General features: G+C 38.5%; 1 protein-coding gene across 1 annotated transcript in view; it reads left to right on the top strand.

Moving 5' to 3' along the window:
* The window catches only part of CLDN12 (claudin 12), a 59927-nt gene extending 39306 nt beyond the window's left edge, over nucleotides 1–20621 (top strand). Inside the window, exon 3 of the transcript XR_010134503.1 lies at nucleotides 20564–20621. The gene's annotated coding sequence lies outside the window, so the exon portion shown is untranslated. The remainder of the gene's footprint in view (nucleotides 1–20563) is intronic.
* Nucleotides 20622–21405: the final 784 nt, after the last annotated feature.

The following is a 21405-nucleotide window of genomic DNA, read 5'->3' as shown; positions in this document are numbered from 1 at the left end:
AAGCTTGCTCTGGAGAACTCTGCTTCTGTACTTCTGGAGCCCTGGTGTGTTCCTCAATTCAACTTTATCAGTAATAAGCCTGACACCATCTACAATTCATTATCTGAAACTCCCTGGGTGAGGTGGGTTTCAAAATTCAGGATTTTTCAGATTTTAGACAGGTCATGTGGTTCACATAGAGGTTCTAGGTCAACTCCCTATCATCAAACACATTAATATTTTTGCAATAAAAGATATGAATACTCACACTAAATGGGATGAATTAAGACTACATCACATCAATTCAGATCACATTTTGTGGTCATATGAGTTCAGATGTGCTTCATGGATGTACCATGAAGGTAATGAAGCTTAAGTTGCAGCCCCCAGCCCAGCTGCACAGGCCACTTCTTTGGCCAGATAACTTATTTTGTATTTATACTCATATATATGAATATATATGAGTATATATATGAGTATAAATATGTATGTATGTATGACTGTGTGTGCGTGTGTGTGTGTGTGTGTGTGTGTAACCCTCAAAAATATAAGCTTCAGGTTCCAGAAAACCTAGATTCCCCCATGGAGAAAGATATTATTTCCTCCCCTAAAATCCTGATACCCAAAAAGGTAGATACAACTATAATTCCCATGTTACCTAGGAAGAGACTGAAGGAAGAGGGGGTAAGTACCTTGACACCCAGTTCTAAGTGGCAGAGTTTTGTTTTAAACTCAGATGATGTAAGGCCTGAGTTTGTGCTTTTAACCACTGCCTTTCTACATTTGTGAACAAAAATAAGAAAATTGTTGACATTCTCTTTTCAGCTAAAATAAATCCTAGAGGATATCCTTTATCCCAATAAATATAACCTAAGGAATCCTAATTTCTGTCAAACCTCTCAGTCTAATAGGAGAAGAATGAAACTCTCCTAATAACGTTCCCTAGAAATTTAGGAAAAGAGCACTACAGTAAAATTTCTGTATGCTTCCTTCTAAAGAGAACCCCCAGAATTAGATCCTATTCACACATTACCATTCTCCTGATATTGAGCCTTCAATATTAGGTGAATGCTACTCTTTTCCCACAAAATGTAATTGTATTTGCATTCCTCAATATCCTATGTTTGGCTTTTCATGAAATTCAATCTGGAAATCAGTAAAAACCATGTACATAGGATCCTGTAACATTGCTATAATAGTAAACAATCTCACATTTCTCTGCACAAAAAACCCAAGAGAAAGGGAAGAGGGAATACCCATATTTTACAAATGAAGAAACTAAGGACAAGAGAAAGTAACTTCTCCAATGCCACCAAGTTTTGCCAAAATTGGTAACAAAGCTCTGGACATTTTTCTTCTAGGCCAAGGCTGTTTATCTAAGGAGCATCAACTCTGGACATGTAGGTTATAATTCATTAATATTTCAGGAATAACTTTATCTGCTGAATAAATTGCTGATGAAGCTTCCCCAAAACAACAAAACCATTCATACATTCTGACTGATTTTTATTTCTTTCTCAGATTCTCCACTTGGACTAAGAAAACAGTAAGGAAAAATTTTGTTCTACTCCTCACAATTATAATAGTATTTTAAAATATACTATTATGAAATATAAATACATCTATAGAGAAAATGATGATCTCTTGAAGAGGATAATAATGATATTCACCACCCATCTATAACACACCTGAACAGTTTGCCATGTATTTGTTTTGGATTTATTCTTAACTAATAAAGTCCCTGTGAGTGTTTCTCCCATACCATTCTTTTCTTGCATTATCCAGGGGTAACCAGCAACCCAAATTTTGTATATTAATCCATGATAATTTATATAGTACATTTATATTTAAAATGATTTAAATATAAGATTTTTTGTATTTACATAAAATAACTATCATACGATAACATCATATACATACATAATGTGTATATGTATATACACATATATATATATAGTCTTAGATCTATCATTCCACAACTTGTTTTTATGCTTTATGGTGTTTTGAGATTCATGTTGATATTTAAAGCTAGTAGTTTTATGTCTTTAGCTTTTGTGATATTGTGAATGGGACTTTTGTTCCAATTATGTTTTCTAACTGGTTATGGCTGTTATGTGAGGACTTTATCGATTTGGATTCAAGGAAACTTTCCGAATTCATTTATGACTTCTAATAGTTTGTAGATTCTCTTGGATTTTCTATGTGGGCAAGAACAGCACTTTCAAATAATCATCTTTCTGAGGGTGACCGGCTACTTTGCAGAATAAAAAGCTCATAGGTTATCTGATTTCTAACATAAAATCACTCTCCGGTATCCACAAGCATACATTGCAATAGAGATATCCTATCCCCATCCTGAATGTTTTTCAAGAGGTAGAATTATAACCATGCTGTTTTCTTACTCTGTCGCCCAAAGATTTTATTCCGTGGTGATTACTTGGTATGATTTCAAATGGAGCACCATAAAGCCACAGGACTGGAAGTGAATGGGTGTCTTTTATTTCAAGAAGAGAATATTACCTCACTTAGGAATACCTGTAATTTCATGTAACAGTGTCTTTAGATTTAGGAAGCTCCTAATCAGATTTCTATGTAAATAGATTGAAACAAAGGTGTTCTCTTTTTGTTTATCAATAAAACAAGTTGGGGAAGAACTGTGAGTTCGACATCATCTGTTACCATTGGGAAGAAAAGTAGGGTCACATAATGAAAATCAAGGTCAAAGATCCATTACCTTTGTGGTTATTTATTCTGACCACCTATCAGTGCTGGGGGATATGACCGGTAGTCTCAATAAAGCAAGAGTCTCCTGGGAGAGCATAGTCTGATTTCCATGTGAACTGGGAGGCAGAGCTTTAACTATATGTCCTTTCTCATTATTTTGAACTGACATAGTTAAAGGACATTTCCCCCAAACGCTGCTGAATAGAAAACACGATCAAATAAACTATATGTGTCAGTTAGGGTTCTTTGGATGCAAACAATAGAAACTGACTAATTTAAGCAAAAAGTTATTAGAAATATTCTAGGTAGCTCAGGGAGTCAAAGGAAATGTTGAACAATTAGGCCTCAGGAAGGAAAGGCATGAGGCAGCTCTGGGAATCTGGGTAACAGGAAAGCATGGATAGTCTCTTCAGGGAACTGCCACATGCTAGCTCTACACATACTCCTGCCTGTGTCACTCCACTCAAGGTCCAGACTCCTGGAAGGTAAAGACTAATTTTCCTGATTTGTGCCACGTGGCCCCTTCTTGATTGTGTTGGTGTCAGAAGGAGGGGTCAGGGAGGGCACCTTCATTTTCATGTCATTCTGAGACTATAATTGATGATGAAAGAGACGTTACTAAGTAATCAGGGCTTGCTTACTCAAGAAGGGAGAGAATTGAAGTACAGGGGGACACAACAAGCATTCATTTCACCCATCTTTACCAAGGCTTAGCACAGCAGCCTCCTGGCATAGCCTAATGGCATTAGCACCAAAGAGGTCTAGGACCCCAAAAGGAAATGACTCCAATGAAATGACCTGAGAAAGCCAGGGAGAAATCCTGCATCAAATCTGCGGAGAACATCAAGCTGCCAGCATACACCTCAGCCTTCTCAGAAAAAGTAGCCTTATTACACACATGACTAATGAGACTGAGCCTCTGAAATCTGAGAAGATCTGTTCAGTGGGCATTTATGGGTAAGGTGACCTAGAAAGCTTCCAGGAAACAGAAAGACTTAAAGGGATTTCCTCTCTTTCTTCCCTTTCCTTTCCTTTTCCCTTTCCTTTTCTTTTCTCTTTCCTTTCCTTTTCCCTTCCCTTCCCTTTTCCCTTCCCTTCCCTTCCTTTCCCTCCCCTCCCCTTCTTTTCCTTTCCTTTCCTTTCCTTTCTTTTCCTTTCCTTTCATTTCCTTTCTTTTCCTCTCCTCTTTCTCTCTCTCTTTCTTTCTTTCTCTCTCTCTTTCTTTCTTTCTTTTCATTCATTCTCTTTCTCTCTCTTTCTTTCTCTCTTTTTCCTTCCTTCCTTCCTTCCTCCCTCTCTTCCTTCTTTCTTTCCTTCCTTCCTTCTTAACTTCAGACTATTGTTTGAGCAGGTAGCACCCCCAGAAGACTTCTTTGGTGCCAGTCTCCTACTGTGAATCCTTAGCTTGACTACATAGCTGAGGTTTCTTCCTAAAACATCTCTCCAATCATCTTTGTTTAGCTCTGCTGCTGCTCCTAATTGCCCTTTCCTGTAGGGCAGGTAAATGTACAAACTCAGGGCAGGCTGCCTGGGTTCAGGTCCTAGCTCTTCTACCTACTTGCGGGGTGACTTTATCTGTCTGTATCCTGGCTAATAGGAGTTACTGCTGCTGCTTTACCACTTACAGCTTTAGACTTTCCCTAATCTTCCCTCCATCTAGATAAGATTTACTAAGATGATACCCAATCATAGAATTACCACCACTTCCTGATAGCATCCAATCCAGAGAAAAGCCTGGGTTCCTTAAGACCTTTTCCAAATCACCTAGCATATGACCAAATTCTAGGATAAGTTCTTTCAAACACTGTCTTACTGAGACACCCCAGATTTCCCCATGGCATGCATTCTTCCTCTCTGTAACAAGGAATAAACCCAACTTGTTCAACTACAGGTATGTTCCTGGTGGCCTTTAGCTGGAGCATACTGACACAATAACGGGCTTTGAAATTCAAGTGATTCAGTTTGGCATCCTAGCTCCACCACTTATCAGCTATATGACCAGTATCTTACCCACTACTTCTATGAGTTCAAATTCTTTAGATTCCACATATGAGTGAGATCATGCAGATATGTGTCTTTCTGTGACTAGCTTATTTCACTTAGTACAATGTCCTTCAGGTCCATCCGTATTGTCACAAATGATAGGATTTCCTTCTTTATTAAAGCTGAATAATATTTCATTGTTATTATACCACATTTTCATTTTCCATTCATTTGCTGATGAGCACTTAGGTTGATTCCATATCTCCACTATTGTAAATAATGTTGCAGTGAACATGAAAGTGCAGATATTTGTTTGACATACTGATTTTATATCCTTTGGGTATATACCCAATAGTGGGATTGCTGACATACTGCAGTCCTATTATTAATTTTTTGAGGAACTTCCATACTGTTTTCCATAGTGGCTATGCTAATTTGCATTCTCACCAAGAGTGTGCAAAAATTCCCTTTTCTCCACATCCTCCTCAACACTTATTTTTCGTCTTTTTTTTTTTTTTTAGGAGATGGGGTGTCAAAACGTGGGCAAAGGATATGAACAGACAGTTTTCAAAAGAGGACATTTATGCAGCCAACAGACACATGAGAAAATGCTCACCATCACTGGTCATCAGAGAAATACAAATCAAAACCACAATGAGATACCATCTCACACCAGTTAGAATGGCAATCATTAAAAAGTCAGGATACAACAGGTGTTGGAGAGGATGTGGAGAAATAGGAACGCTTTTACACTGTTGGTGGGAGTGTAAACTAGTTCAACCATTGTGGAAGACAATGTGACAATTCCTCAAGGATCTAGAACTAGAAATACCATTTTGCCCAGGAATCCCATTACTGGGTATATACCCAAAGGATTATAAACCATGCTACTATAAAGACACATGCATACGTATGTTTATTGTGGCACTATTCACAATAGCAAAGACTTGGAACCAACCCAAATGTCCATCAATGATAGACTGGATTAAGAAAATGTGGCATATATACACCATGGAATACTATGCAGCCATAAAAAATGATGAGTTCATGTCCTTTGTAGGGACATGGATGAAGCTAGAAACCATCATTTTCAGCAAACTATCGCAAGGACAGAAAACCAAACACCACATGTTCTCACTCATAGGTGGGAATTGAATAATGAGAACACGTGGACACAAGGTGGGGAACATCACACACTGGAGCCTGTTGTGGGGTGGGGGATGGGGGAGGGATAGCATTAGGAGAAATACCTAACATAAATGACTAGTTAATGGGTGCAGCAAACCAACATGGAACATGTGTACATATGTAACAAACCTGCACATTGTGTCCATGTACCCCAGAACTTAAAGTATAATAAATAATAACTAACTAACTAAATAAATAAAAAGAGATGGGGTCTTGCTATGTTGCCTAGGCTGGTCTCCAACTCCTGAACTCAAGTGATCCTCCCACCTCAGTCTCCCGAATAGCTGGGGACTATAGATGCAAGCCACCATGCCCACTTTCATGTGGTATAACAAGTGTAAGATAATATCCCATTGTGGCTTTAATTTGCATTTCTCTTATGATTAGTGATGTTGAGCATTATTTTCATATAGCTGTTGGCCATTTGTATGCCTTCTTTTGAGAGCTGTCTATTTAGGTTCTTTGCTCATTTTTTTAATAGGGTTGTTTTCTTGCTATTGAGTTCCTTATATATTCTGGATATTTACTCCTCATTAGATGTATGGTTTGCAAATATTTTCTCCCATTTTGTAGTTTGTGTCTTCATTCTGTCAATTGTTTCCTTTGCTGTGCAAAAGTTTTTAGTTTGATAAAATCCCATTTGTCTATTTTTGCTTTTGTTGTCTGCGCTTTGGGGTCATATAAAAAAAATCATGGCCCAGACCAATGTCGTGAAACTTTCCCCCATAATTTTCTTCTAGTAGTTTTACAGTTTCAGGCCTTATGTTTAAGTCTTCAATCTATTTCAAATTGATTTTTACACATGGTGTAATGTGAGAGTCTAATTTCATATTTATGCGTGTGGATATCCAGTTTTTTTCATTATCATCTATTGAAGGAACTTTCCTTTCTCCATTGTGTGTTCTTGGCACCTTTGTTGAAAATCAGCTAACTGTAAATGCCTGGGTTTATTTCTGGGCTTTCTATATTGTTCCATTGGTCTGTGTGTCTGTTTTATGCCAGTTAAAATTGTTTCGGTTACTATAGCTTTGTAGTATATTTTGAAGTCAGGTAGTGTGATGCCTTAAACTTTGTTCTTTTTGTTTAAGATGGCTTTGTTTATTCAGGGTCTTCAAGAGTTCCATACAAATTTTAGGATTGTTTTTTCTATTTCTGTGAAAAATGTCATTGAAATTTTGACAGGTATGCATTTAATCTGTAGATTGCTTTGAGTAGTATGGACAGGTTAACAATATTAATTCTCCCAATCTGTGAACATGGAATATCTTACCATTTATTTGTGTCTTTTTTTTTCCATCAATGTTTATAGTTTCAGTGTACAAGTCTTTCAGTTCTTGGTTAAATTTATTTTTAACTTTTTAAATGTTTTGTAGCTATTGTGAATGGGATTTTAAAAATTTCTTTTTCAGATAGTTCATTGTTACTATATGGAAATGCTACTAATTTTTGTATGTTATTTTTGTTTCCCACAACTTTATTGAATTTCTATATTAGTTTTAACAGTTTTTTGGTAGAGTCTTTAATTTTTTTAAATATATTGTAATACTATGTTTTCTTCAAACAGAGAGACATATTTTCACTACTTCCTTTCTAATTTGAATGCCCTTTATTTCTTGCTCTTTTCTAATTGCTCTGGCTAAAACTTCCAGTACTATGTTGAATAGATGTGGCAAGAATGGGCATCTTTGTCTTGTTCCTGATCTTGGAGAAGGTGCTTTCAACTTTTCATTGTTGAGTTTGATGTTAGCTGTGGTTTTGTCATATATGGCCTTTGTTGTGTTGAGGCACATTCCTTCTATACTTAATTTGTTGAGAATTTTTATTATGAAAGAATTTTGAATTTTGTCAAATCCTTTATCTCCATCTATTGAGATGATCATATGGTTTTGTCTTTCATTCTGTTAATGTTGTGTATCATATTTATAGATTTGCGTATGTTGAGCCATCCTTGCACCCCAGGAATAACTCCCGCTTGATCATGGTGAATGATTCTTCTAATGTGCTGCTGAATTTGGCTTGCTAGTATTTTGATGAGGGTTTTTGCATCTATGTTCATCAGGAATATTGGCCTATAATTTTCTTTTTTTTTTTTAATAGTGTCCTTGTCTGACTTTGGTTTCAGGATAATTCTGGGCTCATAAAATGAGTTTGGAATTATTCACTCTTCTTCAATTTTTTGTAAGAATTTGAGAAAGATTGCTATTACCTCTTCTTTAAATGTTTGGTAGACTATGAAGTCAAGCCATCAGGTCCTGAGCTTTTCTTTGATGGGAGATTTTTGACTACTGATTCAGTCACCTTACACATTATTGATCTGTTCAGATTTTCTGTTTCTTCATAATTCAACCATGGTAGGTTTTATGTTTCTGGGAATATATCCATTTATTCTACATTGTTCTATTTGTGGCATATCATTGTTCATAGCAGTCTTTTATAATCCTTTGTATTTCTGTGATATCAGTTGTAATGTCTCCTCTCTCATTTCTGAGTCCTTTTTCCAAAGTCTAGCTAAAGGTTTGTTGATTTTGGCTATTTTTTCAAAAGTTTTCTTGATCTTTTCTATTGATTTTCTAGTGTCTATTTTGTTTTTTCTGCTCCAATCTTTATTATTTCCTTCTTTCTACTTAATTTCTTTTTTTTCTAGTTCCTTGAGGTATAATATTAAGCTGTTTATTTGAGATCTTTTTTTGATGTAGGCATTTATTACTACAGACTTTCCTCTTAGAACTGTTTTTGCTTCATGACGTAAGTTTTGGTATGTTGTGTGTCCTTTTTCATTTGTCTCAAGTATATTTTGGTTTCCCTTTTAATTTCATCTTTAACCCATTAGTTGTTCAGGAGCATGTTGTTTAATCTCTGTTTTTGTGAAAGTTTCAAATTCCTCCTGCAATTCATTTCTAGTTTCATACTATTTGGGTTGGAAAAGATACTTGATATGATTTTAGTCTTCTTACATTTGTTAAGTCTTGTTTTGTGACCTAACATATGATCTATCCTGGATTATGTTCCATGTGCACGTGAGAAGAATGTGTATTTTGCTGCTGTTTGAATGGAATGTTCTGTTTATGTCTATTAGGTTCATTTGGTCTAAAGTGTTGTTTAAGTCATGTTTCCTTATTTTTTTCCATCTGGATGATCTGCCCATTGTCAAAAGTGGGTTATTGAAGTCCACTACTATTATTGTATTATTGCCTATGTCTCCCTCTACAACTATTAATATTTGCTTTCTATATTTAGGTGCTTGGATGTCTCTTGCTGTCTTACTTTGTGATTAGGTGATTTTTCTCTATGGCATACTTTGATTCCTTTGTTGTTGTTGTTGTTTTTGAGACACGGTTTCGCTTTGTCGCCCAGGTTGGAGTGCAGTGGCATGATCTCGGCTCACTGAAACCTCTGCCTCCCAGGTTCAACCAATTCTCCTGCCTCGGCCTCCTGAGTAGCTGGGATTACAGGTGTGCACTACCATGCCTGGATAACTTTTGTATTTTTAGTAGAGATGGGGTTTTACCATGTTGGCCAGGCTTGTCTTGCACTCCTGACCTCAAGTGATCTGCCTGCCTCGGCCTCCCAAAGTGCTGGGATTACAGGCACGAGCCACCATGCCCAGCCTGATTCCTTGCTTTTTGTCTTTTGTGCATCTACTGTAGGGTTTTGCTTTATTGTTACCATGAGGCTTACATAAAATATTTTATAGTTATAACAGTCTATTTTAAGCTGATAATTTAACTTTGATTGCATACAGAAACTCTATACTTTTACCCCACATCATCCACATTTTGTTTTTAATGTCACAATGTACATCTTTTTATATTTGTATCCCTTAAGAAATAATTATAGCTATTATTATTTTTTAGTAGTTTTGTCTGTTAACCTTCATCTCCTGTGAAGGTATTTTTGTGCATGGGTGGCTATTCTAGTTGATGTTTCTGTGGAGGGACAAGCACTAGAAAGTCCTATTCTGCCATGTTGCTGATGTCACTTGCTCAATATTTTTTATTATTATTAGCTCAGTTATATTATTTTCTTCATCTAAAAAATATGAATTCAAAACTTTGTATTTGATTTTGATTTTAAAGAATGGTTGAGCTATCCTTGATTTCATTCCACTTGTTCTTGCAAAATCACATAAACATGAATTCCAGTGTTTGCACGTGAATGCATGCATGCATGCATTTGGTGAAGGGAGGAGAGGAGGGCCTAACATTTATTTAACATTACATACCAGACACCTTGCCAGTGTTGTTTATTTTTAATAGTGGAAAAAGCTATAGAGACTATTTCTGAAAATATTTTTGAGGCTAGATATGAAATTTTTCAACAGAACTACAAACAATTCTGCTGGAAGAAAGGGCCATCCTCCTGAGGAATTCAAGACTGACTTCAGTCTGGATTTAGATTTAACTTTAAATTCTCTGCTAAAGACATGACCTTCAACTTTTTTTTCCAAGAAATGTTTTCGACAGCCTGTAAAACAAATTCAGCTCACATGAGAATGTAAATCAAGTTAGGATATGAAATCACATATGTTACTTTCTGGCTCCCTAGAAGTTTGACAGCAGAGTTTAGGTTGCAACAAGCTTCGAGATACCCGAGAAGACCTTTCATTTCAAGGTCTGAAATGATTAAATGATTAAAATTGCTCTTTAATAATTAAACATGCCATCTGTATAAGGCAGAGGGTGACCTTTCACCCATGGTCTCTCAGGCTGTTCTAGAATTTCTGCAGTTGGCACATATGGTATCAGAAATCCATTGCTATTCTTCCTTTGAAATATTAGAAGAGCAGACTTAGAGCAGCTGTTTTTGTGCTGCCAGATTTCATTGAAATGTGGGTTTTAAAAGCCCTTGGCTTGTCATTTTGAGTTAGCTTACCTTAATCACAAATCTCACCATAATATAATTCAAGTGATGCCTGAAACTCAATACAGCAGAACATTTGCTGAACAATGCACTTAGCAATAATAACCAAGCAAAATGTACATTTTTCACTGAAATATCATTTTCATGTTATTTGTGCCCTCAAAAATGTCTAATAGATTATAAATGCTCCTTTTTCCATAACAACAAAATACCAAGGAAACAATCTTGAGTCATCATGCTGTCTTTCCCCAAGTTGGAAATATACAAGAGAATATGACATTTGGAGATCTGCTAGACTATCTGCTTTAGGATTTCAAGACTGATAGTACTACTAAAAAATTGATGCAACCCTGTCATTAAGCCAACTGTAGTAATTAGACTGCAGTTGATGAGTATACTTGTATGTTTGTCTTAAATGTCGTATCAGACAACTTCCACAGTTTAGTGATTGACAGTTATAATGGTCAGAACAAAGGAATACCAGTCATCATAAACATAATTTCTCTGTGTCTGGGGGAAGCAGGTATAGACCCTGGCTGTAACAGTACTTGCTAATTAAACTGTAGTATACTGGAGACTTTTAATCTGCCTGCCTTCAACAGGCTGTTTGTTTATTAAAGTTCAACTGTTGGACTACATTCAAGGGCTTTCAGTGTTGACTTTAGTACTTCTTTTGAAGATAAACATAACTCTTCACTTTCATTTAAAGCCTTTGTAAGAACTTTTAATGCTGAAAGAAAAGATAAGTGAGCTATTATTATTCTTAAAATATACTTCAAATTTTATTTTTAAAAAGCAAACTGTGGGGATTTTTCTCTTATTTAAATTTGTTTCTCATATAAACATATAGCCAGGAATCAGGAAAAATGATCTTGTTTGCTTTATTGTTGTATTTATTGTATTCAGGATTGGAATTTAATGTATTGAATTTCAGATGGAATTCATTGGGCATAAGGCATAACATAAAATAGAGTACAGTTGCCATTTTTTCCTCCAGCAAAATTTTAAGTCATGGAGATAAATAATGAGTATTCATTTATTTATTCAAAAATATGTATTTATTAGTTCCTCTTAAGTACATTTTTTTGTGTTGGAATACTTACAACCATGGATGAGACATTTAAGAACTCAATCTGTACATAAAATAGAAGAGAGGACAATTCATTTTGTGAAGGGAAGTTATGCTAATTATTCACTAGCTGCTATGATTTCGTCGTGTCCCCCAAAGTTATGTGTTGGAAATTTAATTCCCAATGCAACAATGTTGAGAGGTGGGACCTTTAAGAGGTGATTAGGTCATGAGGGGTCTGCCCTTATGAATGGATTAATGCCATTATCTGGGGAGTCGGTTAGTTATCATGGGAGTAGGTTCCTAATAAAAAGGATGAGTTGGCTCCCTTTCTTCTCTCACATGTGTGCTTTCTTCCCCTTCTGCCTTCTACCACGGGACGATGCAGCAAGAAGGCCCTTAACCTTGGACTTTCTAGCCCCCAGAACTGTGAGCCAAATAAATTTCTGTTCATTATAAATTACCTAGCCTCAGGTATTTCACTATAGCAGTACAAAACAGACCAAGACACTGGCTAACCCTCCAAATTCATTCTCCATCCTTCTCTGCCCTACGTTGACCTACAGATTGCATTATCTGAGTTTCTTTGCTCCTCTGACTTTGGGAGAATAGATAGTAGGAGAAGAGAAAGATTTGGGTATTTATTTCCCCTACTCGCTCAGCCAAACTGTGTTTCCTTTACCTTATGACCACAGCTTCTTTTGGGCAATTCTTCAGTTCTCTCTGATTTCAGCCCTTCCATTCCCTGCTCTGTCTCTTCAGTTGCAGGGATGGTGATAGCTTCTCTTCGTTGTTAGTCACTGGGTGCTTCACCATCCTTGGTTATTGTTACTCTTGACACACCTCTGTATTTAGTCCCTTCATTGAATTCTCTTCAATTAACCTTCTTGCTGGGCTGCTTACTGTCACAGACAGGAATATGGAAGGTAAAGGAAAAGAATACAGGGATTTCTTTACCTTCAAATTTTCAGCACGTAGACCGTGATAGATCTGAACAAAGCTACTATCCAGATTAAAAACATGCAATTTCTGTTGCTGCCAACAGATGGCATTAGTAGTCATACTTGGTTATTTGGGGCCATGAAGTGTTCCGTTCTTGACTGTTAGCTGCTTTTCTCTATTTTTAGAAAATGTTTTACAAATATTAACTCCATCCACACCTGATAAATGCAAAACAGTAAGAGTATTGGGAAAAACTATTTTAGCAGGCATACATTTGTTTATGATAAAGCCAAGAATAGAGATTATTCAAAACAGATGGAAAATAGAAAGAAAAGAACAAAGTTTGCATATGCACAAGGAATGAACTTTTGAAAACAGGAGTAATTTTAAAGGGACAGAAAAGCATTGTGTCTAATTGTTATGGACTGAATTTTGTCCTCTCAAAATTCATTTATTGATGGACTAACCCCTAATGTGGCTATATTTGGAGATAGGGCTTTGAGGAGTTAATTAAGGTTAAATGAAGTCACAAGAATGGGGCCCTAACCCAATGGAACTGGTGTCCTATGGGAAGAGGAAAAGACAACGGGAGTATATGTGCACAGAAGAAAGACCACATGAGGACACAGCAAAAAGGTGGCCCTCTGTGAGCCAAGGAGAGAAACCTCAGGAGAAACCAACCCTGCCAGCAATTTGATCTTGGACTTTTAGCCTCCAGAGAAGTAAATTTGTGAAAAATAAATTTCTGTTGTTAAAGCCACCCAATCTGTGGGATTTTGTTATGGCACCCCTAGCAGACTAACACACAAACCCGTGGACAATAATCCCCAAGAGACTAAGTGACTAAAGCAATGAAAAACATAGTATTTGCATGTGTGGCTAAAGGCTCAGTATTAATATCAAATGCTTATTAGCATTAGGAGAGGGCTAGGAACTTGTTCCAAAACTGAAAATGCGGAATGACCCTGTGACGTCTCCCATAGCTGACTGGATGGTTATCGATGCTATGAATCCAATTAGGAAAACAGGGGAAAGAACGAATTTGATGGGGAAAATGAGTCTGACTTGGGGCATACTGAGTTTGAGGTGTCTTAAGGACATTCAAGTAGAGACTTCTGAAAGAACTTGGAATATTAGACCAGAATTAAGGTGATAAATGATTTGGGGATAAAAATTCAATTAACACATATGGTTGGGTTTTAGTTTTAGTTTTTCTGAGACAGGGTCCCACTCTGTCACCCAGGCTGGAGTGCAGCGTTGTGATCTCGGCTCACTGCAACCTCGGCCTCCCGGGCTCAAGCAATCCTCCCTCCTCAGCCCCCCAAGCAGTTGGGACTATGGGTACCCACCACCACGCCTGGCTAATTTTTATGTGTTTTTTGTAGAGACAGGGTTTTGCCATGTTGCCCAGGCTGGTCTCGAACTCCTGGACTCAAGCGACCCGCCTGCCTCAGTCTCCCAAAGTGCTGGGATTACAGGCATGAGCCACAGTGCCTGACCTAAAACATATGTATTGAGCACCTACTGTGTGCTAGGCACTGTCTAATGCTTAGGTTACATCAGTGAACAAAAGAGGCAAAAACCCCTATCTCACGGAGCTGAAATTCTACTGGACAGGAGAAAGAAAAAAACAAAAAGCAATAACATAATGAGTACATTATACAGTATTTTAGGAGAAAATTCAATGCCTTAGGGCAACAGAGCATGCCAAGGGAATTGGAGATGCTGGTGTGAGGAGGTACAGGTTGCAATATTCTCTAAGGTCATTCAGATTAGGTCTCATTGAGAAGATGGCATTTGAACAAAGACTTGAAGGTAAAGGAGGTAGCCAAGGGGCTATCTGAAAAAAGTGTGGTCCAGGAGAGGGAATAACCACTGTAAAGGCCCTAGGGTGACAGCATGCCTGGTGTATCAGAGAGACAGCAAAGATTCCAGCAAGGCTGTAGCCTAATGAAAGAAGAGGAGAGTAATAGTAGATGATGACAGAGGCACAAGGTGGAGGAGGTGTCAGGTCACGCAGGCTAAGTCTTTTGTAAGGAGTTTGGGTATTACTCTGAGTGATATGGAAGCTTCCAAATAGAGGTGTTACCAGGTCTTTCATTTTAAAATAATTACTGGCTGCTGTATTACCAATAAGCAGTGAGAAGAAGGAAGGGCAAGGGTGGGAGCAAGGAGACCAGTTGGGGCACAATTGCAGTAACAGAAGAGGAGGTAGAAGTTTGCTAATTCGAAGGTAGAGGTGATTTACTAATGAACTATATGTGGAGTTTCAGAGAATTAAAGGAATCAAGGATGACTTCAAGAGTTTTAAACTGGGAAACAAGAAGGATAAGAAAATGGATTAAAGAAAAGATCATAACTTTCAAATGTATTGAGATGTTTGTTGCCATCTATTTGCATATGTTGAATAGGCATTCTGATATGTTTGACTGGATATTAGGAGTGAGGTTCAAGCTAAAAATATAAATTTGGGAGTGAGCAGCACGTGGATGGTATTTACAACCATGCTATTAATTGAGATTACCAAGATAATGAATGTACTTAGAAAAGAAAATCAAGGATTCAGTCGGGGTCACACCAATAGTAACAGTTCTTGGAGAAAAGGAGCATCCAAAAAACAAGACTGAGTAGGAGCAACCAGAGAAGTAGGAGGAAATTTAAGAGAGCATGGTGAACTGGAAGCCAAGTGAAAAAGATATCAAGGAAGATGGTATGATAAATTGCACCAGATGGTGTTAATAAGTCAAGGAAGATGATGGCTGAGATTTGATCTCCATGTGCTACACTGAGGTTAGCACATAGAGGTCATTAATGTCCTTGACAAGAGCAATTTTGTTTTTTGTGTATCCATTGTATGTTTTTTGGTTTGAGGTTACCACGAGGCTTGCAAATTCTATCTTATAACCCTTTGTTTTAATCTGATAACAGCTTTACACTGTTTGCGTAAATAAACAAGCAAAAAGAGCACTGATAAAAACTCTACACCTTAACTTCATCCCCCTGCTTTTTAACTTTTTGTTGTTTCTATTTATATCTTATTGTACTGACTATATCTTGAAGTGTTGCAGTTTTTTTTTTTTTTTTAATTGGTTCATCATTTAGTCTTCCTACTTGGGTTAAGAGTAGTTTACACACCACAGTTACAGTGTTATGATATTCTGTGTTTTTCTGTGTTCTTATTTTACCAGTGAGTTTTGTATCTTCAGGTGATTATGTGTTGCTTATTAATGTCCTTTCTTTCTGATTGAAGTACTACTCCCTTTAGCATTTCTTGTAGGACAGGTCTGGTATTGATGAAATCCCTCAGCTTTCGTTTGTCTTAGAAAGTCTTTATTTCTCCTTCATGTTTGAAGGATATTTTCACTGTATATACTATTCTAGGATAAAAGGTTATTTTCCTTTAGTACGTTAAATATGTCGGCCGGGCGTGGTGGCTCACGCCTGTAATCCCAGCACTTTGGGAGGCAGAGGCTGGCGGATCACGAGGTCAGGAAATCGAGACCATCCTGGCTAACACGGTGAAACCCCGTCTCTACTAAAAATACAAAAAATTAGCCGGGCGTGGTGGCCGGCGCCTGTAGTCCCAGCTACTTGGGAGGCTAAGGCAGGAGAATGGCGTGAACCCAGGAGGCGGAGTTTGCAGTGAGCAGAGTTCGCACCACTGCACTCCGGCCTGGGCGACAGAGCAAGACTCCGTCTCAACTAACTAACTAACTAACTAACTAACTAACTAACTAACTAACTAACTAACTAAATATGTCATGCCAATCTCTCCTGGCCTGTAAGGTTTCCACTGAGGAAGTTTCGACTTAGAAAAGTCTGTTGTCAAGCGTATTGGAGCTCCATTGTAGGTCATTTGTTTCTTTTCTCTTGCTACTTTTAGGATCCTTTGTTTATCCAAGAGCCATTTTGGTGGAGTGTGGGGGAAAAGTCTGATTGGAGAGGGTTTAAGAGACAGTTGGAGCCAGGTGTGGTGGCTCATGCCTGTAATTCCAGAACTCTGAGAAGCCGAGGTGGGTGAATCACTTGAGGTCAGGAGTTCGAGACCAGCCTGGCCAACATGGTAAAACCCCATCTCCATTAAAAATACAAAAATTAGCTGGGCGTGGTGGCACACACCTGTAGTTCCAGCTACTCAGGAGTCTGAGGCAGGAGAATCACTTGAACTTGGAAGGTGGAGGTTGCAGTGAGCTGAGATCCACCACTGCACTCCAGCCTGGGTGACAGAGCATGACTCTGTCTCAAAAAAACAAACAAACAAACAAAAAAAAGACAGAGAGAGAGAAAGAGACAATTGGATGAGCATTGAAGTAAATAATCAAGAATTCTCTTGAAAAATTTTCTGCCAAGGGGAACAATGAAGTGATTGCTAGTTAAGGAAGTGGCATTAGGACAAGGTATATAAGTGTTTTTAAAGACAGGATCAACAATAGCATGTTGATATATTGTGGGGAATGATCCTATAGAGACTGAAAAATGAGGGATGCAGAAGAGCAAGAAGAAAGTTGCTGGAGCAGTATTGTTGGGAAGATGAGTAGGGTGAGATCTAGTGCCCTCAGGCGGTGTATAGGGACAATTTTCTCTGTGTTTTTTCCTCTATTCACAACACTAATCAACGATCATCAACACAGAAGATTTTGTGACCAAATATGTGGGGCTTTATTCTCCACACTCCAAGCAGCGGACATCAGCTCAGTGTCCTCTAATTCAGTTCGGACACTGTCTACCCAGAGACAATGTCAGATCCTACAGGTTGAGGGCTCAGTCCCCAACACTACCCTCCCTCCTCCACCACATACCAGTTGCAAGTCTGGGCCTTTGGAACTTCTGACCAACCAGTTTCAAGGTTTTTTGTTTTTTGTTGAGACTGAGTCTTGCTCTGTTGCCCAGGCTGGAGAGCAGTGGCATGCTCTCGGCTCTGCAACCTCCACCCCCTGGGTTCAAGCAATTCTGCCTCAGCCTCCCGAGTAGCTGGGACTACAGGCAGGCACCACCACGCCACCCCTAATTTTTTTTTTTTTTTTGTATTTTTAGTAGAGATGGGGTTTCACCATGTTGGCCAGGCTGGTCTCACACTCCTGACCTCAAGTGATCCACTCGCCTCAGCCTCCCAAAGTGCTAGGATTATAGGCATGCGCCACTACGCCTGACCTCAATTTGGAGTACTCATAACCCCCTCTTTGGGTTCAATTAATTTGCTAGAGTGGCTCACAGAACTCTGGGAAACACTTACTTACATTTACTGGTTCATTATAAAGGATATTACGAGGGAAACAGATGAAGAGACGCATACATAGGGCAAGGTATGGGGGAAGGGGCATGGAGATTCCATGTCCTCCCTGGTGCACCACCCTCCAGGAACCTCCACATGTTCAGCTATCTGGAAGCTCACTGAACCCTTTCCTCTTGAGTTTTGATGGAAGCTTCATGATGTCAGCATTCCTTCTCCCAGGGTATAGGGTCAGACCCTCTCATGGGAGGGTCTTAAGACCCACAATCAGAAAGGCAGGAAGCATTAGAGTCCTGCCTTGAAGCAGAAGGTCAGAGTCCCGCCCATGAGGCCTCACACACCTAACATTATCACAAAAGACTGTAACAAGGGCCATGGGAGTTAGGAACCAGGAACTGTGGATGAAAACCAATATATAACATAACACCACAGGCAGGTTTGGCTTTGAAACGGAGCATGAAGGAAAGCAGAAATGTGAGTGCAAACACAGGTAAATATTGAGGTGGAGGCTGGGGAAAGTTCCTTCTGGCTGGTTTCATTTTTTCTGAGGCAGTATAAACAAGGTCATCAGCTAAGAGTGGTTTGGAAGTGTGACAAGTGGCAGCTGTTATGTTGGGGGTGTGTGAGATTGCTGATTCCAAGTTGGCCAGAGTTGGGACTACCTTCCTTCTCTGGGCAGGATGGTACTTTTGATGAGGCAATGAAGCCTCAGTCATAAGGCACTGAGACACTGAGGCCAGCTCAAGGGTTTCAGGCATCATGGGTTGTGATGTCACTTTCTCAACCCTCTGCCTAATGTGGGATGTTGCAACTCCCTGAATAGATTCAGGGACCCAGAGCTGGTGAGGTACACATTTGGGCCAGGGGAGGAAGCAGTAGGCATACCAAGGTGATGCTCTGAGGGAGGGGATGTCCTGATCTTTTCTACTATTCTACTCCAGAAATTAAGGATCTCTGGTAGCAGACAATAATCACAATCTTCTGTTCTTAATTTAGGACAATGTCAAAAAACTTTCCATGTATATATACATATATATGTGTATATATATATTCATATATATATGTGTGTATATATGTGTATATATATATTCATATATATGTGTGTATATATGTGTATATATATATTCATATATATGTGTGTATATATGTGTATATATATATTCATATATATGTGTGTATATATGTGTGTATATATATATTCATATATATGTGTATATATGTATATATACGTATATGTATATATATGCATATATATACGCGTATATGTGCATATATATGTATATATATACGCGTATATATATAATTTTTTTATTTTATTTTTTGAGACAGAGTTTCGCTCTTGTTGCCCATGCAACAAGATTGTGCAATGGCACAATCTCAGCTCACCGCAACCTCCACCTCCCGGGTTCAAGTGATTCTCCTGCCTCAGCCTCCCGAGTAGCTGGGATTACAGGCATGTGCTACCATGCCTGGCTAATTTTGTATTTTTAGTATAGACAGGGTTTCTCCGTGTTGGTCAGGCTGGACTCGAACTCCCAACCTCAGATGATCCACTTGCCTTGGCCTCCCAAAGTGCTGGGATTACAGGCGTGAGCCACCATGCCTGGCTCCCTTATATTTTAGATAGATAGATAGATAGACAGATAATGTTTGTATATTTTGCAAATATGTGTGTTTGTATATATAAATACAAAACGTATATATGTGGAAATGTACTTGTAGATAGGAGAAGCAAGAGAGCAAACATGATTTATGAACAAAAGGAACTTTATACATGAGATTTGTAGACTCACATTGTCCCCTTCCTCATTAAGGATATTGAGATCAACTCCAGGAAAGGGCATGAGAACCTTCCTTAAGAACAATAATTGCAAATCTGTTACCATCATCTTTCCTGCCTATCAGGAGTCTTGATATGTTACTGTCAAGGGATGCTCAAGAGACAGAAACCATAACTCAAACTGGCTTAAACAAATGGTGAATTTATTGACTTGGATAGTGATAATGGAACAACCTGACTCCAGGCACGATCTGATCCAGTGTCCAGATGGATCACCAGAACCTGTTTCTTTTTCTGAAACAACTCCATTTTCATGCTGGCTCTCTCCTTATGAGGTGGGGTTTTCTGAGAAGCAGATGCCAAGACAGGATTAGATATGGTTATGGTTTGGATCTCCATGTATCAATGCAACTCAGGCCGTGTCCAGTAATTTTTAAAATGTCAGGTATTCCACTTTTCCTGGTGTACAGACCCCCTAGTAAGTGGTGGTAAGGACTGGGAGAATTATAGCATATATTTGTAGCAATATTGCAGAGTCCCTTCTAGGAACCTGGCCACCTCTTCATTCAATGGGTCTGGATCTGAAAATTAAATAAAGTTTGGGAAGTGAGTGATATGGTTTGGCTGTATCCCCACCTAAATCTTATCTTGACTTGTAGTTCCCATAATCCCCACGTGTTGTGGGAGGGACCCAGTGGGAGGTAATTAAATCATGTGGTGGTTATCCCAGTGCTGCTGTTCTCATGATAGTGAGTAAGTTATCACAAGATCTGATGGTTTTATAAAGGGTTATTCCTTCTTTGCTCAGCACTTCTTCCTGCTGCCATGTGAAGAAGAACATATTTGCTTCCCCTTCTGCCATGACTGTAAGTTTCCTGAGGCTTCCCCAGCCATGTGGAACTGTGAGTCAATTAAACCACTTTCCTTTATAAATTACCCAGTCTCAGATATGTCCTTACAGCAGCGTGAGAATGGACTAATATAGTAAATTGGTACCGGGTAGTGAGGTACTGCTCACTACCCGGTGAAAGTGAAATGTGAAAGTGAAAGTGAAAATGTGAAAGTGACTTTGGAACTAGGTAACAGGCAGAGGTTGGAACAGTTTGGAGGCTCAGAAGAAGAGAGGAAGATGTGGGAAAGTTTGGAACTTCCTAGAGACTTGTTGAATGACTTTGACCAAAATGCTGATAGTCATAGGGACAATGAAGTCCAGGCTGAAAATGGAGATTAGGAACTTGTGGGTAACTGGCATAAAGGTGACTCTTTCTATGTTTTAGCAAAGAGACTGGTGGCATTTTGCCCCTGCCCTAGAGATCTGTGGAATTTTAACTTGAGAGAAATAATTTAGAGTATCCAGTGGAAGAAATTTCTAAGCAACAAAGCATTCAAGAGATGTCTTGGGTGCTGTTAAAAGCATTCAGTTTTATGTATTCACAAAGATTGGTTTGGAATTGAAACTTATGTATAAAAGGGAAGCAGATCATGAAAATTCAGAATATTTGCAGCCTGACAATGTGATAGAAAAGAAAAACCCATGTTCTTTCGGAGGAGAAATTCAAGTTGGCTTCAGAAATTTGCATAAGTAATGAGGAGCCAAATGTTGATCACCAAGATAATGGGGGAAAATGTCTCCAGCACATATCAGAGGTC

Source organism: Gorilla gorilla, chromosome 6 (genome assembly GCF_029281585.2).
Source record: "Gorilla gorilla gorilla isolate KB3781 chromosome 6, NHGRI_mGorGor1-v2.1_pri, whole genome shotgun sequence".
Classification (NCBI taxonomy): domain Eukaryota; kingdom Metazoa; phylum Chordata; class Mammalia; order Primates; family Hominidae; genus Gorilla; species Gorilla gorilla.
The sequence above is the reverse complement of the archived record's forward strand: the minus strand, read 5'-3'. Positions and strand labels throughout refer to the sequence as shown.